The sequence below is a fragment of the Pinus tabuliformis genome, chromosome J (assembly GCF_031772625.1).
Source record: "Pinus tabuliformis cultivar Carrire ecotype Pingquan chromosome J, CPIR1, whole genome shotgun sequence".
Taxonomy (NCBI): Eukaryota; Viridiplantae; Streptophyta; class Pinopsida; order Pinales; family Pinaceae; genus Pinus; species Pinus tabuliformis.
Window position 1 is genome coordinate 1,253,144,978 of NC_142295.1, and position 27,340 is coordinate 1,253,172,317.

The window sequence follows — 27,340 nt, forward strand, 5'->3', positions numbered from 1 at the left end:
AACCCTGTTTCGGAGAATATACACCATGTCTGGCAAAAGCCCAGATGATCTCATCCGGTCCTTCAGTGAGACGGATGTGTGCCTGGGTAAGGGCATCCGTGTAGTCCTGCCAATCCTGCTGCCACTGAACTGGGATGTCCAATTCTCGAGCCGATTTCCATGCCTGCTGAAGAAAAGAGGAGTTGTTATTGTCACCAATGTGTTTGATGTGGGTGATACCCCTGCTGTGTAAATACCTTATTAAGTCTGCTGATAGTCTATGTGCATTACCACAGCCTACCCATGGGTCCAAACCGATACGAACAACATTTCCCTCCTTGATACGCCACGTAATGCCTTCACGCAGGAGAGGTAGTGTACTGATGACTGCTTTCCATATGTTGGATATGTTATTTCTTATTCCATGTTGCTGTCTAAACTAGTCCATTAGATTCATAGGCCAAATATACTTCACTTGAGCAACTCGGGACTAGAGACTGTTAGTGGTAATAAGCTGCCAGCCAAGCTTAGCCGCCAGTGCGTTGGAAAATAGATCAAGCCTCTTGATGCCCCATCCTCCCCATCTCTTGGGCTTTGCAATTGTGTCCCATTTGACCCAGGCGAAAAGCTTGCCCGGTTGATTACCCTTCCATAAGAATCTGCAGCATATACTTTGTAGTCTATTCAAAATACCTTTCGGTATCCAAGCCAGGGTCATCCAGTAGACTGGGGTGGCTTCTATCACAGCTTTGATGAGGGTCAATCTGCCTGCACGAGATAGATATTTATGGTACCATACCTGAAGTCTCTTTTCCACTTTCGCAATGAGCCATGTCTAGTCCACTATCTTGTATCTGAGAGGCTCTAATCTAAAGCCTAGGTATTTTATACTATCTGCCAGATTCAGAGAGGTGAATGGGAAATGTCGTGATGTATATATAATCTCGTGCTGTGTGCAGCCAACAGTAGTAATCGTGGATTAAAATTGGTCTAATTTAATACAATATTGGTGATAATATCTTTTTACAATATCGTTTCTCTAATTTAGATTAAATTTATATTTTAAGATTAAATAAAGAAAGATATTTTATTTTTTGATAAAAATATTTCTTAAAATAAATTTATTGTTTTTTCTAATTAAAATTTAATTTATATTTAAAAAATAAATAAAATAAAAATATTTTATTTCTTGGTCAAAATATTTACGAAATTAAGTAACACAAATAAAATTTCTAAATATAAAGGGGCAAAGGAATTCATATCATAAACTTATTTCGCAATAAAAAAAACTTTAAACTTTTATTTGGATTCCGAAAAAACAACACCAGGGTTGTTTTATATATATATATTAAATTAATAAATGGTTAAAAAAATTTATGGTTTTAAATGTAAGTATCAATATTCTTATAGTTTGTCTCAAAGAAAAAAGAAGGTTGGCAGGGAAAAATAGGGTTATTATTTGCCTTTATGGATTAACAAAATTAACTTCTTCTTTGGAACTAGGATTTAGATCGAACAATCAGGCTTAGGCTTATGCACTTTTTCTAGGCTTATTGTTGGCCTATGCCCAAAAACTACCCATCCTTTCCATCATTGGGGATTCCAACATTATCATTAAACACTTAGTTATAGGCTATCTTCCAAAAGACATGCATCTTCACAATATTATCTGGTGAATCTGAGTTATGTTAAAAAAGTTTCAATCATGAGTTACACCATGTTTTGCATTAGCATAATAAGGTCGCAGATGATATGGCTAACAAAGGCTCCTCTCTGGCTATAGGGGCACTGCATTAATGATCAAGAGTCTTATTGTCTCATTCCATAATTGTATGGCTAAAGTTTTAATCCATTTTAGTTCAATTATTTTTTTGTGCCAAATGGCACCTTGGAAGAAAAGTACGCATGCAAAGTTAACTAGTCTCATACGAGACCATGGGAAGGATCACCAATATAAATTATTGAAGAGTCCCTACAAGATTTTATGGTACAAGGTCTTAGCTTTGTTGATTACAAGTTGTCAAACCATCCCATCCACGGGTGTGCTCTAATGGCTTGTCTTATCCATATCATTCATGATGGTATCAGCCTATCCTTTGTCATGTTGGATGTGGTGTTATCAAGGGATCCTTCATTCATTTATGGAATGCAATCTCTTACTTTAGTTAGTACATGCAAAGTGAAATTAGAATGGTGACTTTCATGGTTTCTAATATGTGGATCAATGCAAAGAATAGTTTGCCTAACGATAACTCCTCCACTTTGGGCCATGATATATTCTCCTGAAGGAAGTTACGCGTCACTTTGCCTTTTACAATACGATGGATATGGAAGTGTTAGGCTATTTTTTATTCTTGGCATGTGATAAGGGAACTCTAGAAATGGGGTAAGATATGCTTCTTATGCTTGGTAATTTTGGATTGTTTCTCTTCTTCCTTTGTAGACACCTTTATTCGTTGTGCTTTATGGATTATGTCGAGATTGGTTTGGAATTATTGGTTGGGTGCAATGGATTTTTGGGTTGTCTCTGCTCAAACTAGGGGAAGTAGTTGGACATCCCTATGTGCATTGGATTTTATAGAAGCAGAAGGGAAGAAACCCCCTCGGGTAGTTGTTGAGGTGTTAAATTGTGTAATCAATGCATGCAAGGAAGGGTAGAATTTTTCCAATCTCCATATTTGGGCAAACTAGCATTGTCACAATCTATTAGTCTTTTAATATTCGATGGTTGTTAGTCATGAAGAAAGAAGAGTGGAGACCTTCTTGCTTGGGCCCCTACAAGTAGGACTTGCATTTTCATTCATTGGTAGCAGTATAGGCAGAGAAGATTGGAGTGGAGCCAAGTGTCTCAATTTCTTAGGGTTTTTCATCATGTCACACAAACTTGGAGATGAGCATATGTATTTAGTGAACGAGATTCAACAGCTCCAAGAGGATATCACTAACCTATAGTCAAAATATAATCAACTTGTTTCTAATGTGATCTCCTCCAAGGAAATGTTGATTGATCACATAACATTGATGTAGAAAACCAAGGATGAATTGGTGATCCTCCATTAGTAGTTTGAGGATCTACAATTTACTCTTTGCCAACAGTTTGGAGCCTTCTTCTTCCAACACCATCTTAAGAAGATTGATTTTCCTAATCTCAATGCTCCTGTTCAGTGACAATCTAGGGAGTTTAAGCATGGAGATCTAGTCCTGCCTCCTCCTAATGGTTAGTATGTTTTCCAAGTGTTGTGAAATTTTGAATGTGTTTTGGAAAATCTATACCATCTGATGTAACAGGCCCAAAATATCTAGTTTTTTTTTTTTGTTACGATGGGAAATTAGAGAAACATCTTATGCATATATTATCCTTTGGAATTGCCTCATTTTGATGTAATTTCTATGCCCCCAACACAAACTTTATGAATACAATTTTTCATTTTGGTTTAAAAAGATATAAGAAAAAAAGGTTTCATAATTAATTAACACATTTACACCGATAGGTGCTTCATTGTGAATCAGTTCACAATGAAGTTTTGTCTCCCCTTTTGTTTTCCACCATTGGTTCGAGCAAACAGTTGTCAACCAGGAATAGTTGGTTCAAGCAACATTTGTCAGCTACGCATTGACATAGGTGTGAGATTGTTGCAAGCCTGAACAAGTTTCCTGCTCGCCACCCTCCACGCTTTAGGTTGAATGCTACAACATACAATACCTAAATAATATCTTCACAAATCTTCAATGTGACGTCATGATGGAGGCGGGAGAGGTGGTTTGCTCATTCATTCATTGTGGCAGTGAGCTCTGCCCTTTTCTCGTTTGTGATAAGATGCTCAAATTCTTGGCAACGTTGCGATAGGAAGAGCCAATATCCCTTATGAATCTTTCAATTATTCATATTGGTAAGGGCCTGTGATATATAACTTGACCAATTTTGTGGTTACTTTCCTCAATATGTCTGGAATTTTTATCATGAACTATGGTGAGCCCTCAAAGGAGTTAATACATATTTATCATAACAAAAATTGGTCGAGCATTGAGGCAAATTACTCTCGAACATGATGGCAATTTGAGATTGTACAAATGGGATGCTAATGTCAGTTCCAGATGGATTGTAGATTGGGTTGTAGTTTCAGATCCCTGTAGTATTGTCAGAATCTGTGGGAATGGTATCTTTTGCCTTGATACTAAAGGTAACCCACATTGAGTCTACCCACATGGATCCAGTTGGTTCACGTAGACCATTTATTGGGTGTTTGCCTATAAATTCTTCACCAGATTGTAGTGACGATAATAATAATGAGCCTTCAAGATACATATTTGTGATTGTTCTGCAAACAAATTATTACACTGGAAGTTCAATCATTTTCAATTATAGCAATATTTCTGTAATTTTTGCATGTCAGGATCTTTGCTTGTCTAATTGCTCGTGTAGCTTCTGGTTATGGGATTTCTAACCTGAAACCCTACTCTCATATGGAACTTTGATTGCTATGAAAAAGTTGGAGAGATTGCTGCCACAAGGAGAGAGGGAATTTAAAACAGAGGTGACAACAATTGGTGCCATTCACCATAGGAATTTAGTCCGTCTCTGTGGATATTGCTCTGAGGGATTACAAAGGTGAGTGTTTGTTTGCATTCCTTTTGATTTTTGACATCTTCATCTTAGCAAAGAATAGGCTAGAATCCCAGATTACATGTTAAGGTAACAAACCCCTGCTAAAATGTGGATCACAAAACTACTACTGAAATTTAACTTGTAAATTACTCATTTTAGGCTCCTTGCTTATGAGTTTCTTCCAAATGGATCCCTGGATAGATAATTATTCCGTTCATCTTCAAATGAGCCAAGGTTTCTAGATTGGGATACTCACTACAACATCTCCTTAGCTACAGCTCAGGGAATTGTAGGTATTAACCCTATACATAAATTACCTACAAACAAATTCTTAAGGACAGAAAATATACAATGGCAAGAACATAAAAATATACACAAATATTTCTCTCGAAACCCAAAATGAAGGGAACCAAATTGATTTTTTATTATTTTCCTTTCAATGTTACAATACATTATATACATGTTGAAGCATTCATAAACCCCAATCCATTAACCTTATTAGAACATAATTGTAGTTTCCCTGATCAGATTTACAAAATACCATGGGCAAAACCATCATGCCCAAAACCATGTGCAAAAAACCATGCACAAAACCATGGGTAGGTCCATCCACCATCCTTAGGTTTGCCCCATATCCTTAGGTCTACCCAACTATTATTGTGTCCGCTTAAAAGAAAATAAAAATTGGGGCGCTACCCTGAACCCTAAGTAAGGGGGCTACCACCCCATGAACCCCCTGTCCCAACACAACATAACAACTCATGGAGCTAGTCGTGGAAATAATATAACACATACCCACTATTCTCCCACTTGTTGTTTTCTTTCCACACAGGGGGGCATAGGAATGCATAGTCATTGATCCAGGGATGCAACACCAATTGTTTCTCTACACCAAGAAAACTTCTCAGTGCTCACAAACTTTTTTAATGAATCTACAACATTCTTTAAATTGTCCACCTTTACCAACTACACCTTTTTGTCTTCAACCATATCCCTCAAAGTGATATTGAACACATGCTTTGTCTTTGAATGATAAGCAGGGTTCTTCGCTAAGAAAATTCCACTTTGGTTATCACAGTCTATCCTTATAGCTCATTATACAAACCCCATACTTTAACAAAATCTCTATAATCGTGACTACTTCCTTTCTTGCATGAGTGGTTGCATGTATTTAACCTTTGTAGTTGAAAGTGCCACTACAGACTATCTCTTGCTCATCCAATTGACTGCTCCTCCAAATAGGTTAAATACATACCCACTTGTAGATCTTCTCTAATCCAGATCTCCAGCCCAGTCTGCATCAACAAAGCCACATATGCCCAACACTCTATCCAATCTTAGTCTTCATTGTTAGCGTAAACCATAATCAATAATGCCACATAGATACCTAAAAACCCGTTTCATTATTGTCCAATTCTCCTCCCTGGTTTTGACATAAACCTGCTCAATACTCCCACTACATGTGAAATGTTTGGTTTGGTACAAACCATTACATACATCAAGCTACCAACTTCTCTTGCATATGGAACACGAAACATTTCCTCTTCCTCTTCATGTGTCTTGGGACACTATTCGACAGCTAACTTTGCACCTGCAAGGATAAGAACCTTCGCAGGTTTACTATCTTGCATATTAAACCTCTGCAATATTGTCTCAACATACTTCCTCTGGTTTAACCAGATCTTCCTCTTTGGCCAATCTCATTTAATTTCCATGTCCAAAATATAATTTGCCGCACCAAAATCCTTCATGTCGAATTTAGAGGGAAATTGGGTCTTCATGTCTTGAATAATTTCTCTATCAATTCTAATCAATAGCATGTCATCCACATATAAGACCAAATAAATAACATGGTCACCAATTAATTTAAAATACACAGAGTGATCCGTTTTTCTCCTTGTGAATTGGATCTTCACAGCCTGAATAATTTCTCTGCCATTTCTAATCAATAGCATGTCATCCACATATAAGACCAAATAAATAACATGGTCACCAATTAATTTAAAATACACATAGTGATCCGTTTTGCTCCTTGTGAATCCAAGTCCCCACATATATGTATCAAATTTTTGATGCAACATCCTTGGTGACTGCTTTAACCTATACAAAGGCTTTTTTAACTTGCATGACAGTTCCTTCTTACCCTTCATTGCAAAGCCTTTTGGTTGCTTCGTGTATATCTCTTCTTCCAAATCCCCATGAAGAAATGTTGTCTTCACATGCATCTATTTTTCCTCAAAATCAAAAGCAACATCAACAAGTAGAAGTAACCCAATAGAAGTTAACTTTGCAACAGGAGAAAAAATATCACCAAAATCAATTGTTGGCACCTGGGAATAACCTTTTGCTACTAACGGAGCTTTGCATTTCTCCACCTTGCCTTTTGCATTCATCTTCTTCCTAAACACCCATTTGCTAGCAATGGGTTTCCTTCCAGCTTGCAACTCCACCAAATCCCAAGCCTCATTTTTGTCCAAGGCTTCCATTTCTTCAAACATGGCCTTTTTCTAGAGTTTTCCATCCTTTGAATCCAGTGCATCCCTGACAGTTATGGGATCATAATCAGTAATAGATAAAACAAAATTTGAACGAAAATAAGATGGAGTATACCTGTTTGGCTTCCCTCTTTCCCGAACTAATCTTCGCAAAGTCACAGTGTGTGGTTCTTCTTCTTTTGGTTCATGTTCTTTTATGGAGTTTAATTCTCCCTCATTCAGTTCAAACTCTATCTTCTCTAGTTCCATTTCCTTTGGTAGGACTTCTTGTTTCACAACATCCTTCACTTCTCTAAATACCTGTCAGGCCAGGGTAACTCCAGCAATTGAACGAGAGAAAACACTAATTGATATTTATTCATTAGCTAGTACTTTATTTATACAAATACAAAACGGATCAGTTCATCTTCTAGATGACTGTCCGGCTTCACCTCATCCGTTTCGGATTAGGTGTCAACATTCCCCCCTTAATCTGAAGGGATGTTGGTGAGTCCAAGCATCATTCTGAATCTTTCAAGCTTTTCTCTTCCAAGCGCTTTGGTGAAGATGTCTGCAATTTGCTCGTTTGTGGAACAATGACGGAGATGGATTGTTTTGGCCTCAACATGATGTCGGATCAGATGATATTTAGTATTGATGTGCTTAGTACGATCATGGAACTTTGGGTTCTTGGCCAACTTTATTGCAGATGTGTTATCAATCATGAGTGGAGTTGATTGTATTTGTTTTACCTGCAAATCTTCAAGAATTTTCCTGAGCCACACAATTTCTTTCGTTGCTTCAGCTGCTGCCACGTATTCTGCTTCTGTTGTGGAATCTGCTGGTACTGATTGTTTGCGTGATCTCCAGTAGATAGCTCCTGATCCAAGACTCATAGCATATCCTGAAGTAGATACCCCAGTTTCTTTGTCTCCATCGAAGTCTGAATCAGAGTATCCAATCAAGTTGAAGTCGTCCACCTGTGTATACTTGATTCCAAGGTCTTGAGTTCCCTTCAAGTACCTTAGGACTCTTTTTGCAGCAGACCAATGTCCCTCACAAGGCCTTTGCATAAACCTGGAGAGGATTCCAACAGCAAATGAAATGTCTGGTCTGGTAGTAGTGAGGTAGATGAGACTTCCTACAAGCTGTCTATACTTAGTTGCATCCTCAAATTCCTTTCCTTCAGTAGATGTGAGCTTCAAGTTTTGTTCCATTGGAGTAGAAAGGGGATTGCACTCTGTCATGCCAAATATGTATAACAAATCTCCAATGTATTTCTTTTGAGAAAGAAATATGGACTTTGGGTGTTGGGTTACTTCAATGCCAAGATAGTAATGAACATAGCCCAAATCAGTTATTTCAAAAAAATTTCCTAATTCTTTCTTTATGGATGCAATATAGCTTTCATTGTTCCCTGTCATTAAAAGATCATCTACATATACCACAAGATATACAACTATTTTGCCAACTTTCTTGACAAATAAAGTTGCATCATCAAGATCAAAATGATTGAAGTTGAGTTTCAGAAGATGCTCAGTTAGTTTTTCATACCAGGCTCGTGGTGCTTGTTTGAGGCCATACAAGGACTTCACAAGTTTGCATACTTTGTGTTCATGTCCTTTCACAGCAAATCCTTCAGGCTGGGACATAAAAACATTCTCTTTTAGATCTCCATTCAAGAATGCAGTTTTTACATCCATTTGATGGACTTTCCAACCGTTCTGAGAAGCTAGTGCAAAGAGTGTCCAGATGGTGGCCCATTTTGCTGTGGGAGCAAAAGTTTCCTCATAATCGACCCCTTCCTTCTGTGCAAAACCTTTTGCCACAAGCCTAGCTTTGTGCTTGTCAAGTGAGCCATCAGCTTTGTACTTGTTCTTGTAGACCCACTTGCAGCCAATTGGTTTGGTTCCAAATGGAGGATCAACCAGCTTCCAAGTGCCATTCTTTATGAGGGCATCATACTCCTTCTTCATCGCTTCTTTCCATTCATCATGAGAAGCAGCTTCTTTGAAGGAAGTTGGTTCAAAATCTGTAGACAAGTTCAATTCACAATCATAAGTAACATCCATATCAACAGGTGAATTAGAGTTATCTACATCACCTCCATCTTGTCGGTTTGAATTTCGGGTTCCTGTTTTTCCAATTTCATCAGGATGAACACTTTCAAGTGTCTTTGTCAGCCACTTTGGGGGACCTTTCTGAGATGGTCCAGGCTGTTCTGTTGATTGAGTTGGGTCTGAATCAAGATTGAGTCTCCCAATTCTATCAATTACATCACTTAAAGCATCATCCGTTGTTGGAGTGTCATGCACGGGAGGTTGTTCTTCAGAAGAAGATTCCACATGTTGATCTAGTATAGGAATCCCCCCTTCAAGATGTGGAATATGATTATCAAACTCTTGAAATGATTTCGGTTTTGTGAATCTATCCAAGTGATCAAGTTGCCGCTCAACAACACTGTCAGATTTGGATGATTCAAGAAAAATGACATCTCTAGATAAAACAAACTTTTTGTTTACTTCATCATAAAGGCGGTATGCTTTAGATGTGTTTGAATACCCCAGGAAGATACACTTACGACTTCTAGCACCAAGTTTGTTTCTATGTACCTTTGGTATTAAAGCATAACAGGTGGAACCAAATATCCTGAGATGTTTTACCGAAGGAACATGTCCATACCACAATTCATAAGGAGTCTTGTTTCTTATAGCACTAGATGGACATCTATTCTTTATATATGCAGCACATAGAACAGCATCAGCCCAAAACATTGTCTTTACATTTTTGAAGAAAAGCATGGATCGTACCATATTCAAAATTGTTCTGTTCATTCTTTTAGCTACACCATTCTGTTGAGGATTATAAGGCACAGTTGTTTGATGTTTAATCCCATGTTGGCGAAGATAGTGTTCAAATTCATTTGATGTATATTCTTTTCCATTATCAGTGTGAATAGACCCAATATGAGATTGTGCATCATTTTCAATCCACTTATGAAAATTCTTAAATGTTTGAAAAGCATCAGATTTGTTCTTCAATAAGTAAACCCAACACATTCTGGTGTAATCATCAATAAATGTCATGATATATTTATTTCCATTTGCAGAAGGAACAGGCATTGGACCACATAAATCTGAATGAATAAGTTCAAGCTTCCTATGTGCTCTTGAATGTGAATCATAAAAAGACTGTTTGCTATGCTTTCCTAGAATGCAAGCATCACATTGTTTATGTTTTCTAGGAATTGTAGGCAAACCAGCAACACCATTTTTCTTCAACAAGCGGAGACTATCATAGTTTAAATGTCCAAATCTAGCATGCCATAATAAACTTGATGGAAGTGCATCTTCTTCATGATGAGAAATATATGAGAAATGTTGTGCATGAGCAGAGGTTCCTTGCAGTTTAAGGAGTCTTTCTTCTTCTATACCCCTCATGAAAAGTGAGTGGTCAGATGCCTTTCTTACCTCAAGCTTGCCATCAAACATGTGAATGGAGTGACCTTGCTGGCGGATGTGGACCAGGGACAACAAGTTTCTCTTCAGCTGTGGGAGATATAGAACATGATCCAGAAGAAAGTCTGGAAGACCAGGCAGTTTAAGCCTGATTGTGCCAAGCCCTGATGGCTTGATTTTTGACTGATCTGCAAAGTATACTGCTTCATCAACATTGTCAGTGAAATCTTCAAAAAATTCTTTCCTATAAGTCATATGACAGGTTGCTCCTGAATCAAGCAACCAGTCATTTTTCGAAGAAGCAAGTGAAGTATTAAACAAGTCTTCATTTACTCCAATGTTACATTGTGCCTCAATATAGTGAGCGGATTCAGGTGCTTTACCTTTGTCTGTGTCATCAGTTTTACCTTTCTGCTGATTTCTTCTCTGCTCAACTTTGTCCCATGGTAGCTTGCATGTAGAAGCATCATGTGATCCATTTCGTTTGCAGCGAATGCAATGCAGATCTGCCTTTTCTGCTTGAGGATGTCTGCCCCCCCTGCCTCTGAAGTATCTTCCTCTTCCTCTTCGTCCACCTCTTCCTCTTATAGAATCTTGAGCAGGATGCTTTTCTTTATGAGCAGGGCAAACAGTCTCTTCAGAAGATTCAGGGACTATTTTCTTTCCAAAGGCTTTCTCTCTTTCAGCAAACTTTTTCACAAGAGTGTCAAAGGTTATATCTTTAAGATTTCCATTTGCTTGTAAAGACTCAAGATAGTTAGAGTAGGTAGGATAGAGTGCTTTGAGAAAGGCAATAAGAGAGATATCCAGCTCAACCTTAGTGGATTTAATATCATGCACTATAGACTTTATTTCAGAAGCAAGAGTAAGAGGATCATTATTTTTCAGTTCAAGGGTGAAGAGTTTAATCATGAGCTGAACAACTTCAAGTGCAGAATGTGTATCATAGAGTTCTTTCAGCTTTTGTAAAGCTTCAAAGGCAGTGGAATAGGATGAAATATGACGACTTACTTCCTCATTTACAGATGCTGCGATCAATGCAAAGGCTTTGTTGTTCTTGTTTTCCCAAATGGCGAGTTCTTTGTCTGATGTGGGCTGCACAGGGTCTCTGTCTTCTTCTCCGACACACACACCTTTCCATAGCTCATTGTAGATGAGGGTGTGTTTCACCATCCGAGACCATTCAGGATAGTTCTCCTTGCCAGTGAGAACTATTCCGACCATTGAAATGATTGAATGCATTCTGTAAAAAAAAATTATCTCTGCCAAAAACACTTCTGTTGAGAGAAAAAAAAATCCTTATATGATTGCCTTATGCAACTTTATTTTTCTTCTAACATTCCAACAATATATATATATCACTGCTCACATATATATATCATTGTTCAACAAAACAAGGGCGCTCAATACACTGTTCACTGCTCACATATATCACTATTCAAAAATCAAAGGGCGCTCAAATAGTGTTCACTGCTCAAATACTGCTCACATATATCACTATATTACTGTTTAACAAAAAAATGAGGGCACTCACTGCTTTTCCATATATCAATATATATCACTGTTTAACAAAAAATGAGGGCGCTCACTGCTTTTCCATATATCAATATATATCACTGTTTAATCAAAAAAAAATGAGGGCGCTCAATATATCACAGTGCATGCAGTCACCAATATATATTCACCATATACCATTGCATATATTCAAGGCTAATGTCAAATTCTGCAGCCATTTTGGTTTATATTGCAAATTACAACGCATTGTGGCATCTATTGGTATGAATGCACAAATGTATTTGTGGTTCTCAATCAACAATTGAAGTGTCACAATTCCATCGAACGCTCACTTCATTGAACGCTCGCCTCACTTCATACAATCAATAGCACCGTTAGAATACCAAAAACGTTGTAAGAATGCGTTGTAAGTTGATACCAAAAATGTTAAATGTTTTCCAGAATAACGCTCTGATACGCACCAACACAGTGAACATTCAATATATATATCACATGAAAAACGCTGTCACCATACTTGCAGTCACATTTCCTTAAGACCGTGCTCAAAAAAAGACGCAGTCTCAGCTTGCATCAATACAACCATTAAAAACGCAGTCTTCTTGCATCATAAAAAACGCAGTATATACCCACAACTCTTTTTTTTTTTTTTTTTTTTTAAAAACGCAGTCTCAGCTTGCATCAATACACCATTAACGCAGTCATGAAGGCACCAACGATTACCTGGAAACGCATACCATTTCGTTTGAATGGAATGAGGTAGGTTTGAGCAGAAACGCATCAACGGGCGCAGTCTTCATGTCAGAACAGAGGGCGCAGTCTCATGAGAGGGCAGTGTCAGTCTCAGAGGCGTTCAGGACAGAACAGACCAGGAGTTACAACCAATTTGGGACCTGTGCTCTGATACCATGTCAGGCCAGGGTAACTCCAACAATTGAACGAGAGAAAACACTAATTGATATTTATTCATTAGCTAGTACTTTATTTATACAAATACAAAACGGATCAGTTCATCTTCTAGATGACTGTCCAGCTTCACCTCATCCGTTTCGGATTAGGTGTCAACAATACCACATCTCCATTGTACACAACCTTATTTGTTTATGGTTTCCAAAGCTTGTAACCTTTTAAACCATATTTATACCCAATAAAGATGCACCTTTTAGCTTTAGTATCCAAATTGGCTCTTTTCTCCTTTGGAACATGTACATGTGCATCACAACCAAATACCCTAGGATGTTACAGAGAGGGTTTCTTACTTGTCCATACCTCATGTGGAGTCTTATCCTCCAACATTGATGAAGTTGATCTGTTACATAGGTAACATGTAGTATCCATTGCCTCTACCCAAAATTCTCTTCCTAACCCAACACCACTAAGCATGCACCTTGCCTTTTCCATCAGTGTCTTATTCATTCTGTCTGCAACTCCATTATGTTGAGGTGGGTATGGAGTATTGTTTTGCCTCACTATACCACAATTCTTATAAAACTCTTCAAATTCCTTCTTGTATAACTTTACACCGTTATCTATCCTCGACACCTTGAACTTCTTCTCTATCTGATATTCCAGTAGTGTCTTAAATTATTTAAACCTATCAAAGACTTCATATTTCTTTCTAAGTAAATATATCCATGTATTCCTCGAGAAGTCATCTATAAACAAGACACAATACATAGATTTACTCAGTGATGGAACCGACACAGTTCCAAACACATCACTGTGCACAAGCTCTAATATCCCTTCTGCCCTCTTAGCACCAGAGGAGAAACTCACCTAATTCTGCTCCCCATATACATAATGTTCATGAAATCCAAAGAGAAATTAAACATACTTTCTACCATACTATTACCATGTAGTATTCGTAGGCCCTTCTCTCCAATGTGTCCCAGTATTTTATGACATAACTTAGTATTTTCACCATAAACTACAAGATTTTCTTCTCCACTTTGAGGAACCATAGAAATGTTGCACTCATCGATAACAATAATGCCCAACAACTTGTGCAAAGTTCCAATCTGAACTCCCCTCATCAATGGTAGCGCTCCTCGAATTATCTTACAATTATCTTTCTCAAACACTATTTTTACACCTACATCATCCATCTTGTTTATAAAAATTAGATTTATGGCAAATGCAGGAATGTGCAGAACACCAAGAAGTGTTTTGATCCTTCCACCTTGCAACTTCATCTTGAATTTTCCACGTCTTGTGATTTTGGTCTTCCTGTCATCACCTAGGAAGACATCACCACCATCATATATCTCATACTCGCATAACCACTCACTATGGGGAGTCACCTGAAAGGATGCACTTGAGTCAATCAATCATCCCTCTCGATCTACATGTGTAACAGAAGAATCCAAGTACACATCCCCATCTTCATCTGAGGTAGTTTTCGCCTCTGCAGAAGGAGCATTGTCAAATTCATTTCCTTTCTTAGGAGTTGTAGATCTACAATCCTTTTTGTAGTGCCCTTCTTTTCCACATTTCCAACATACCTTTATAGATTTTCCTGGATATTTAGATCTCCCTCTAGATTTAGATCTCCCACTTTAGGACTCGTTTCTATTTTTATTCTGGGACTGTCCTCTTACAAACAAGGCATCTCCATTCTAGCTCTCCATATTTTTCCATCTCATCTCCTCCAACAACAAGGATGAGACTATTTATCAAATTTCAAAGTAGTTGTATTACTATCAATGGAAACAACCAAATTGTCCCACGAGTCTAGTAGAGAACACAACATAATGATGTACTTATCTTCATCTGAAATTTTAATATCAACATATAACAATTGACTTACCATAGTATTGAAGGTGTTCGGATGCTCAGTCATCTAGTCTCCATCCTTCATCCTCAGGTTATACAATTTTTTATGCAGGAACAATTTGTTCACTAGGGACTTAGATTGATACAAAGTCTCTAACATGTCCCACAAAGACTTTGTCATAGCTTCCCCTGATACATCCAACAATACTAAATTTGAGAGACACAATCATATTGCTTTATTTGCCTTCTGATTTAACTTCGCCCAATATTTTATCTACATTCCTGTTGATGTTGTACCTGGAACTACAACAATCCACTAATCTTTGTCCACCAACAAATCCTCTACACGAGCTTCCACAGCTCAAAAGTTTGTCCAATGAATTTCTCGATCTCTATCTTTCTACTATTCGTCATCTCCTTTCACTGCAATTAGAATCGATCCCATAGATCTCCCACTATAACAGGGTCTAACATAGGCTCAAGCAATAAAACCCTCAAGCACAAAGGTGTCCCCTTGAAGCTGAAACAAATTTGATACCAAATGTAGGTTTTAACCCTGTACATAAATTACATGCAGATTAATTCTTAAAGGCATAAAATATACAATGGCGAGAATGAACAAATATACACAAATATTTCCTCATGGAACCAAAAACTAGGAAAACCATATTGATTTTTCATTATTTTCCTTTCAATGTTATATATATTATATACATGTCGAAGCATTCATAAACCCCAATCCATTAACCCTATATTAAAACATAATTGTAGTTCCCTTGACTATGTAGAAATTCCTTGTAGATTCAAACTGCAAATTGTAATATGCTAAAACAATTTACTTGAGTCTACTCTTCTCATCAACGAAAATAATAAATGATCGATGAAATGAAGCATATAAGAGAAAGAATTCAATCACACATAAGAAAATAATTTTTTGGGGAAAGGCACAGCTAAAAACCTGCTATTTGTATATTGCATTAATCAGATAATATGAGAAGATTAAAATGCGTTGCTCAAGCTCGAGCAACCTCTGCACTATCTCTATCTATCTCACTACTTCCTAGGCAATCCTTGGATTAATACAATATGATCTGCTCAACCTTGAGCTCAACCTGCACAAGTATTTTCTATCCTCTATCTGTCTAACTGCCTTTGGCCAATACTTATCCAAATTCATATCCTTCCAAGCTCCTACTTCCTACGTTTTTCCTCAAGGAATCAACCTCTATTTAATTAAGAAATTCATCAATTATGAATTGGTAATCCTCATAGGCCTTTCTCTAACTGCATGCACCATCGATTTAATTTAAATGATTTTACAACTAATATTACATTGTCCATGAACTCCAGTCTCAATTGGGTCTTTCTTTGATTTGACATGCATGAGTTAATTATGAGTGAATCTTCAGTTTACTGGTTGATCACTACAAGCAACACCACACTGCATTTCAGGCAGCACCCCACTGTTCGACATGCAGCATGACACTATACATCAGGTTGCACCCCACTACTGCAGGCAACACCCTACTACTGCAGGCTACACCCCACTACTGCAAGTTACACCCCACTATTGCAGGTTACACCCCACTACTGTAGGTTACACCTCACTATTGCAGGTTACACCCCACTACTGTAGGTTACATCCCACTACTGCAAGTTACACTCCACTACTGGACCTCCCACTAATTCCTCCATCCGTTGGAACTAGTTTAGTTGACTTTAACTCAGTTAAACTGAATTAAATAATTATGACTCAAAATAAACTCAACTAGTGCTCCTAATTGTAGGAGACACTCTACATGACTCTAGTTAGACCCTCAACTTGAATTAACTGAGCTAACTAAGTCAAATTAACTTAGTTAACTATTACAAGTTGTCATGAGATGTGGAATTACAATTTTATTCCCAATTTAATTCAAGGAAAAATTAAATTAGGATTTTTTTCTTAATGTTATTTTAAACATTTCTTGTTGCTATTTTCAACACTCCCTCTCAACAAGAAAGGAATTCAACTCTATCCTGATCTGGTACCTTTGGAATGTTCTGCATGAAACTCTTGTCACTATTTCTATTGCTACTGCAACATCTGCAACCCAAAAGCATCCAAACAAAATAAACTGAATCAACTATGTCTACAACTATCTATTGGGAAAAAACTTGTGTTATTGTTGGCTCTTCTACTAAGTCTCATGCTTTGTTGTCAACACTGCTCTGCACTCCTCAGTACCCGACTAACATTAATCCTCATGCTATTGGATATTGTGGGCCCCCTTAGAAAGGTAATGATCCATGAGACAAAAAACACCTCAATGGATCCCACCCAGTTTCTAAAACTCTTAGACTAAGGTTTCATATCGCCCCACCTCACACTTGGAGGTATGGCTACATGTGCTCCCTCTGCCCACTTGGCTTGAAATTTCCCTCTACTAGATATCCTCCCTATTTCTCCAATTGTGGTTGCTCCACAACTTGTTGAGGTTGCTTATGAGGGTGCATGTTGAGAGGTAATTCATGCTCCCTCTCAACCACCAAGTCTCTAACCTTTGCCTCAAGGTGCATACATGAGCTAAAACTAATCTACTCATACTGTTGTTGCTATTGCTCTGCCGCTGTAACTACTGCAGTAATGAGTCTAATCTCCCTAGATTCTGAAGTACTAACTTCCATGGGGCTTCTCCCTCTGAAACTAGACTCCCTCTAAGTCTTGATATCCCTGTGGGAAATCTCTCTGTCCCTCAATCTACCAATACCAGTGATCAAAACTCCTTTTTGTGTCATTAAACATTAACTCATTGATCTTCCCACTAGCAACCTTCTAGCTCCATTGAGAATTATGCACATAGGGTCTTTTAGATCTGCCCTGAACTAGAGATCCATCAATCTGAAAGGACAACTTTGAAATCTTCTCTTCTATAGTGATTTCTTCTCTGATACCATGTAGAAATTTCTACAAATCTGGCTCTGATACCATGTATAAATTCCTTGTAGATTCAAACTGCAAATTGTAATATGCTAAAATAATTGACTTGAATCTACTCTACTCATCGGCAGAAACAATAAATGATCGATGAAATCATGAAGCATATAAGAGAAAGAATTCAATCACACATAACACAATAATTTTCTGGGGAAAGCCATAACTAAAAACCCCTGCTATTATGAGAAGATTACAATGCTTTGCTCAAGCCTGAGCAACCTCTGCACTATCACTATCTATCTCGTTGCTTCTTAAGCAAGCCTTGGATGAATACAATATGCTCTGCTCAACCTTGAGCTCAACTTACACAAGTATTTTCTATCCTCTGCATGATTGACTGCCTTTGGCCAATACTTAGCCAAATTCCTATCCTTCTAAGCTCCTACTTCCTTCCGTTGTTCCTCAAGGAATTAGCCTCTATTTAATAAGTAAATTCCTTAATTATGAATTACACAATCCTCATAGGCCTTTCTCTAACTGCATGCACCATCGATTTATTTTAGATGATTTTACAACTGATAGTGCATTGTCCCTGAACTCCAATCTCAACTAAGTCTTTCTCTGAACTGACATGCATGAGTGAATCTTCAGTTTACTGGTTAATCACTATAGGCAGCAACACACTGCACTTCAGGCAACACCCCACTGTTCGACAGGTAGCACCATATTGTACATCAGGCTGCACCCCACTACTAGACTTCCCACTAATTCCTCCATCAATTGGAACTAGTTTAACTTACTTTATCTTAGTTAGACTGAATTAAATAATTACAACTCAAACTCAATTACTACTCCTAATTGTAGGAGACACTCTACACGACTCTAGTTAGACTCTCAACTCGAATTAACTGAGCTAACTAAATCAAATTAACTTAGTTAACTAAGCGTTGGGCCTCAAATATGCCCATTTTCCACCGTACAATACCCTATTCATAACCTAAATTCCTATATTTTAAACTCATCTCACACCATAATCTCACAATTGCTGCTAATTCACATCTTACACTTTGAGGTTGATTATCATTAGTTTTCTTGAATTTTCTATGATTAGATATGATTTTGCCATGATTTTCTAATGATGGTTGTGCCAAGTTCATTTACCACAGGGATCCATTGCCGAAATTCTTCATACAACAAAATGCTACATCACTAAGTACATAATGTAGTATAAAATGTAGAATTCATGTAGGTGAAAATCTAAAATTTGTAATCAAATGGGAAAGAATATTAGGATTACGAGACATTGGTTTTGTTCATAATATCCTCATTCAGGTAACCTACAAACTGTTTGGAAAAATTCGTTATCACGAAGAAGTTATGGTCCGGGGAGTATTAAGTATAGAACTAGTGCCGAAATTATGGGTTAAGTACATAAAACCTGGGTTTGACGGTTTTAGTGACCAACCACATGGAGGAACACGATTGGGATAGTTGGTTGCACTCTCTAGAAGATTTTCATTTGGATTATATTCGATCTCTTCTTTTACTTTACATGGCTCTGATCTATTATTTACTCCACTTAGTTAATTTGTTGCAACCATTTCCACAACTAAACTCTTTAAAAAGGCATTTGTTTTGTAAAGAGAGGGATATATGCATATGCATAGTTTTTTGTAAGGAAGATATACTTTCATATAAACTGGTGATTGTGGTATACTTCTTATTTGATGTCTGAACTGATGTTTCATTGAACTTTAATATAATTATGGTCTCGACATTTATTTTCCTATAAGTGCTATGTCTTTTGATTTTTAAGGTACTGCATTAGTTTAAGACTTACTCCAGGAAGTGGCAAGGGCCCACCACAAAATGGAGTTGAGTCTTGTGATCATTATAGATTGTAGGAAGCGTGTTTTACTGAAATTCGTAGATTTACATTTCGTTTTGAAGTTGTTTCCTAAATAGATCTCAGATTTCCTGTATGTCATTCTATACTTAAACTACTTGCTCTGTTTTTCTTGAATATGGAAGAACGTGTTGTTTTTTAGCCTTTTACGAATAGGGGAAGAGTGAAAATTAATCCTTCCTATGCATGAATGATTTCTTAATCATATTTCCTCAAGCAGGAACACTTAGAAGGATGCTTTTCGATTTCGAATGAATTCCGAACAATGATGACTGTGTTATGAGCTTGATTTATTGATTTAATTTGGTTTGATCTTTATAATTTTAAATCTTGTGCATTTATCAATCACACAAGAGTCCCTGTAGCATTGAGTTTTATACGGAATGTCCAGAAACAGTAAGGCAGAACATTATTCATTAATGGAGATTGTATGTTTAGGAGTTGTAGCATAGCTCTGAAATTCAACATAACTGTAGTGAAATTGTAGGTTACTACTCTTTTTCATAGAAGGCCTCTTACTTAGAATAAATTCCTTAGTTTATTTAGATTGGTTTTAAATGAGGAAATAAGTTTTGATTTTTGAAGTCTTTCGAATCTGAATATGTTAAATTAAATAGTATAAGAGCATTGATTGAAATTTTCATTTAATTTCCTTTGAAGACTTTCAGAATTAAATGTGTGAACTAGGTAGAATAGAAGGAATCAGTTTGAGTTATTATGAGTTTTCATTAGTTTACAAACTATGGGGGTTGCTTGAGAAAGTGTTTGTTGTTGCTTGTACAATAAACTTGTATCACCTATGCAGTAATTTGAATAGCAATTTGTATTTGTATCACTAGTACAGTGGTTTTCTGTTACTAGTATGCAATAACTTGGATATTGTGCAATGATCTTTGAGCAGCTCATGCAATAATTTTGAATTAGGATTACTGTTGGTTTGGTTTAGAAGCATTTGTAGTACTAGTCGTTTGTTTTATTCTTGGGTTAAATAAGTCATAGTTAAAATAGAATAGTGATTCGAGTTTTTTGAGATAGATTAGGTTACATTAAAATAGGTTTCTCCACTTCAGCTTTTCTGGATGATATTATTAGATATAGGGATTGGATATTTCATACTTGATTATGTACTCCATGATGTTAGTTTAAATTAGATGCTCCGATCATGCATTACCTGTGCTTCTGCCTCGAAGTTTATGAGTCCCAATTTGATAATTTAATGTTGGAATTATAACACATATAATTTCCCCAACATTTTTGGCATCGTTGTCGGGGAGGTGCTAAAGGGATTGGAGTGTAGTTGTTGTGTGGTGAGGATTTTGTAGGACAATCAAAGGGAAGAGAGTGTATGGTAAGACGTGAGTGAAGAGCCACACATCCACTATGGTGGGGTTGCTCCAAAGTTTGGTTGTCCAAGTAAGCAAGTTTGATGCATTTTGTTGCAATTAGTAGTTTTAATTCATTTAGATTAAAATTTCAAGCTCTTTAAAGATAAAACATTTTTGGGGTGATGTAAGAACCCCTGTGTACTGATTCATGTTGCGAGATAGGGATCATCAAACAACAAGAGAAATTAAAGAATGATTGAGAGTTTGAAGAATGTCCCTCGAAGTACTTTCTCAAATCCTAGCAGTAGCTGGGATATCTCCCTCTTAGGAAGAGTTCATCTTGACCACATTAAGGAAATTATCTATCTCTCCACAACCAAAAAAGGATTTGGAAGTCTCCCTTGATTCCTCTTGCCTATCTACCAAGGAGATTAAGAAATCATCTACCAAATCCGATGAGGAGCATCCTGCTGAACCTGAGATCGAGGAACTTTCACCATGCGTAGCAACAAGCCTTGTATGCAGTCCGAAGACCAATTATCCAAGTTTGCTTGGAATGATCGATGAGGAGTTCTGAGTGGTCCAAATGAAGAAATGGTCCAATACCATTAGGATTACATCGATCATTGATTCCATATCACAATCTAGTCAAAGTACCACTCTCATCTTCAAATATTCTTTGTATAACATCTTTCAAAACTGCTCATTTTTCATGCTCATGTACCTTCTAAAGTTTATATGTTAAATCTGGGCATGAATATATCTTTGTACTTGATCCACATATGGATTCATTAGAAGTAATCTTTCATTTAAAGGAGGAATTCTTTTCTACAATAGAGTAGGAAAGTTTGCATTGTAATAAATAAATAGAATAATAAAGAGAAAAATAAGTCCTTTTGTGAAAACCAACTTGTCTGGTGCTACTAGACATGGACTTTGCTTGAAAACAAGGTAACTAGCGGGAAAATTTCCCAATAAAGTTTTTAAATTTGTATGAGTTCTTCAAATCATGTATCTTTTTAAGTCATTATGTCTCGTACTCGTGTTGGTTGATTTGGGATCCCTTAAGGCCCACCTGCCAACAAGCCTTGTCCCATCGACATCAGAAAATTATCTTGGAACAAGGTTAGTGATAGATAAGATACTTGGGAGCCTTCATGCCTTAATGGTAGGTATCCTTGTCATCTATTAAGGAAATACATCAATGTTTCTTCGTGGATGAATTCTGCAATCCATTCGACTTTAACAAAACCATTCATTGTTGGTAGAATGTACCTAGTGCCTTGATTTCCATTGACATCAAAGGTGCGATATCTCGCATTGGTTAACGACCTCTTCAATGGTCGGTAATCCAATGATTATTGCTTATGTTCGACATCGACACCATTTATTCACATATGCAAAATTTCACATGGGTGTGCAGCCGTTGAAGACTACATGGTTTTGTGATCTCAACACAGATTTACAGCAATTTGGATCTTTGTATCAACATTTCCATTTTCATTTGCAGCAGTATATTCATTTCAGTAAAGGTTGCCATATAGCAGCCTGGCCATTAATTTACAACAACAATCACCTTTCCTCAGTTGTTTGGGGACATACAACTCCTCAGGCATGGGGGAGAAGGGGACCTTCAGTTCAACCCTCATCTCAACTTCCTTCAACAAATCCAAATCAACCTCCATTGTAGCTCTAGCTCTTCCTCTTAGATTAGATCAAAAATCACATCAGCTCCCACCATTCCATCATTCACTTCATCTTGCAACACCAAGCACATCAACAACAAAGGTAAAACTTGAGGTAAATTTGGCTTAAGATTCTCTAATTCATTAGAAGGTTTAAGAAACTTAATGATTGACCACTTCTTATTCCATGCATTTTATCTTTCATAAACCATTATCCTTTTGTTTTCCTTCCATTCATTTGTCATATACTCTAATTGCAAGACCATATTAAAAGCAATATCCTTATGGTGCATTAATAAAGGCAGTCTTTATAGTGTGTTCTCCTTCCATGATAACAAGCATTCTATTTGTAGGATGAAGTCATTATTGCCATGATATGATAAAGGAAACCACCTATAAACATTGGCCTTATGATGACAAAGTATGCAAGCACCTATTCACATACCTACCATCTCCATCACCACCTCATTTCATCCATCATCTCTTCCTCATCCATTCCTTTCTTGTCCTCAATTTGTATTGCTCAATAAATTAGTATGATATGTTAAATGTGAAAAGTGCTGCTCCACAAGAACCAACACCTCCAAATATTCAAGCAATGTTGTCCTGCAAAGAACGAACATCTACAAAACAATGTTAAGAATCTGTCAATGAGTAAGGGATTTGTTTGCATGAGGACATGAAAATCCTCAGGTATGGGGGGATGTTGGGCCTCAAATATGCCCATTTTTGCATCATACAATGCCACTATTCATAACCTAAATTCCTATATTTTTAACTCATCTCACACCATAATTCCACAATTTCCCGCTAATTCACATCTTACACTTTGTGGTTGATTATCATTAGTTTTCTTGAATTTTCTATGATTAGAGATGATTTTTCCATGATGTTCTAATGATGGTTGTGCCAAGTTCATTTATCACAAGGATCTATTGCTGAAATTATTCATACAACAAAATGCTACAACTAAGTACAAAATGCAGAATTCCTATAGGTGAAAATCTAAAATTTGTTATCAAGTGGGGAAGAATATCAGGATTATGAGATGTGGGTTTTATTCAGAATACCCTCATTCAGGTAACCCATAAACTATTTGGAAAAATTCATCACCATGAAGAAGTTATGGTCATGGGAGTATTAAGTACAGAACCAGTGCCAAAATTCTGGGTTAAGTACAGAAAACCTGGGTTTGACAATTTCAGCGACTAGCCACGCGAAGGACCACGATTGGGACAGTTGGTTGCACTCTCTAGAATATTTTCATTTGGATTATCTTCGATCTATTCTTTTACTTTACTTGGCTCTGATCTATTCTTTACTCCACTTAGTTAATTTGTTGCAACCATTTCCATCGACTGAACTCTTTAAAAAGGTCGTTGTTTTGTAAAGAGAGGTATATACACATATGCATAGCTTTTTGTAAGGGAGATATACACTCATTTAAACTAGTGATTGTGCCATACTTCTTATTTGATTTATGGATTGATGTTTCATTGAACTTTAATGCAATTCTGGTCTCGACATTTATTTTCCTATAAGTGATATGTCTTTTGACTTTTAAGGTATTGCATTAGTTTAAGACATACTCCGGGAAGTGGCAAGGGCCCACCACAACCTATAGTCGAGTCTTGTGATCATTACAGATTTTAGGAGGCGTGTTTTACTGAAATTTGTAGATTAACAATTCATTTTGAAGTTGTTTCCTAAATAGATCTTAGATTTCCTGTATGTCATTTTGTATTTAAACAACTTGCTCTGTTTTTCTCGAATATGGAAGAACGTATTCTTTTTTAGCCTTTTGCAAATAGGGTAAGAGTGAAAATTAATCCTTCATGTGCATGAATGATTTCTTAACCATATTTCCTCAAGCAAGAACACTTAGAAGGATGCTTTTCAATTTCTAATAAATTTTGAACAGTGGTGACTATGTTACGAGCTTGATCTATTGATTTAATTTGGTTTGATCTTTATAATTTTAAATATTTTGCGTTTATCAATCACAGAAGAGTCCTTGTAACATTGAGCTTTATACGGAATGTCCAGAAAAAGTAAGACAAAACGTTAATGGAGATCGTATGTTTAGGAGTTGTAGCATAGCTCTGAAATTCAACGTAACTGTAGTGAAATTGTAGGTTACTACTCTTTCTCATAGAAGGCCTCTTACTTAGAATAAATTTCCTAAGTTTATTTAGATTGGTTTTGAATAAGAATATAAGTTTTGATTTTTTAAGTCTTTCAAATCCGAATATATTAAATTAAAGTAGTATAGGAGTGTTGATTGAAATTGTCATCTAATTTCCTTTGAAGACTTTCATAATTAAATGTGTGAACTAGGTGGAATAGAAGGAATTAGTTTGAGTTATTATGAGTTTTCATTAGTTTACAAACCCCGGGGATTGCTTGAGTAAGTGATTGGTATTGCTTATACATTAAACTTGTAATACATGTGCGGTAATTTGAATAGCAATTTGTATTTGTATGACTAGTACAATGGTTTGTGTTACTAGTATGCAATAACTTGGATACCGTGAAATGATATTTGAGCAACTCATGCAATAATTTTGAATTAGGAATATTGTTGTTTTAGTTTAGAAGCATTTGTAGTACTAGTCGTTTGTTTTATTCTTAAGTTAAATAAGTCATAGTTAAAATAGAATAGTGATTCAAGTTTTTTGAGATAGATTAGATTACAGTAAAATAGGTTTCTCCACTTCAACTATTCTGGATGATATCATTAGATATAGCAATTGGATAATTCGTACTTCATTCTGTACTTCATGGTGCTAGTTTAGGTTAGATGCTCTGATCTTGCATTACCTGCGCTTGTGCCTCGAAGCTTACGAGTCCTGAATTGATAATTTAACGTTGGAATTATAACACATATAATTTCCCAAACAACAAATTGTCATGAGATGTGGAATTACAATTTTATTCCCAATTTAATTCAAGGACAAATGAAATTAGGATTTTTTTTCTTAATGCTATTTTCAATAGATCGGATCTACAAAATACAATGGGAAAAACCATTATGCCTAAAACCATGTGAAAAAACCATGCGTGAAACCATGTGTAGGTCTACCCACCATCCTTGGGTCTGCGCCTCATTCTTGTGTCTATCCAACCATTATTGGGTCCGCCTAAAAAAATCCTTTTTTCAGGGCACTGCCCCAAACCTCAAGTAGGAGGCTACTTCCCATCGTGTGACCCACTCTCGACACAACATAAAAATGACTAGAACTAGTCATGGAAAGAATATAACACATACACATGAATTGCATCTTTTCACAAGCAATGTAGGGATAGGATCATGCACTACAACATAAGCCTAAAAACATCTTGCTAGATGACAACTTTTGCTCTAAAGCATTTGATTTTAGGCTAAAAAAGTTGATGGGAAGGGAGCATTCACATTATATTAAAATCGTGAAGGGCACCAGAGGCTAGCTTGCTCAAAAGTGGGTTACCAATCACCCTATCATTGTCAAAGTTGATTTCTACAACTATCACTTGGTCCTACTGGAAATCATATGAGGAAGAAGAAATATTGACATGTCACGTGGAGCTGAAAAATTATTCTTCCTAGGATGGGATGTTTAGGTATTTTCTTTCTTTTGCTTATGCTGGTCCTTCTTTCAAATTTCCAAATTGAAAATGGAGTAATGGCAACTATGCTTTTGTTTTGAGAAATCATACTTCTTGATTTTCTTGCAAGAGATGATGAAGAGAAATGCATCAAAAGTAGTGGACAAAAGGCTTTGTGGAGAGTTGGATGAGATTCAATTGATAATTGCTCTTCATGTTGTTTTTTGGTGCATCCAAGATGATGTGAACACAATACCATACATGGTCCTGGTTGTGAAAATGCTAGAAGGTTCAATTGAAGTGAAAGCTCCACCAATGCCTCAATCAGTGATTGAAATGATGGAGGAAGGTTTGCAAAACATTTATAGAGACATGAAGATATACCCTATCTCCGACAATGGCTCCACTAGTGCAAATGGGATGAGTTCAATAAGCTTCAAATAAATGTACTATAATTCTACTTTTGATTATTCTTCTATATCTATACCAAGATAAGTTATAACATATTGCAATTCTTCTATATATTCATGCGTACCTTTCAATCCATGGTGAGAGCATTGGTACCTTGTAAGCATGGAGTTGCATTACCTGGAGCTTCAACAAGTTTGCATGTTGAACTTGTTGAGTTATCTTTTGTCTTCCTATTTTGGCCCAAAGGTATATTGGAATGGTCCTTTTGGTTTATTATCCATGTATGATACCACAAATATGTTTAATATGCATGTGCTTTGGTACCTAGCCAATTGGCATGCTTCAACATAGCAAAAGTACATCAATCATGTAAGGTCCAATTTGTAATAGGAGCCAAGTAATTGGATGGCACACAAATGAAAAAATAAAAAGTCTTCACAGATTCCATGTTGATGTCAACATTTACCTTTAATAGAACTATCCTTTAAGATCCTCGTAGATGGCATCGTCTTGAATTAGAACCTATAAGGAAACTAGATACAATCAAAGAAGGATTCCAACCAGTAGAATTTTTAATTCCAAATCATTAGTTTGTGTTCTCCCCAACCTAGATGCATATGCAGATTAATTATTGTTAGATTTATTACTATATTCCTAGAATTTGCTTGTTATGCTCTCATTTCATCTAAATTCTTTGGCTTGTATGACAC

General features: G+C 36.6%; 1 pseudogene; it reads left to right on the forward strand.

Annotated features, from left to right (window-relative positions):
- Nucleotides 1–25: 25 nt before the first annotated feature.
- Nucleotides 26–26,663, forward strand: LOC149231752 (G-type lectin S-receptor-like serine/threonine-protein kinase At5g24080; annotated as a pseudogene).
- The last annotated feature ends 677 nt before the right edge of the window (nucleotides 26,664–27,340 follow it).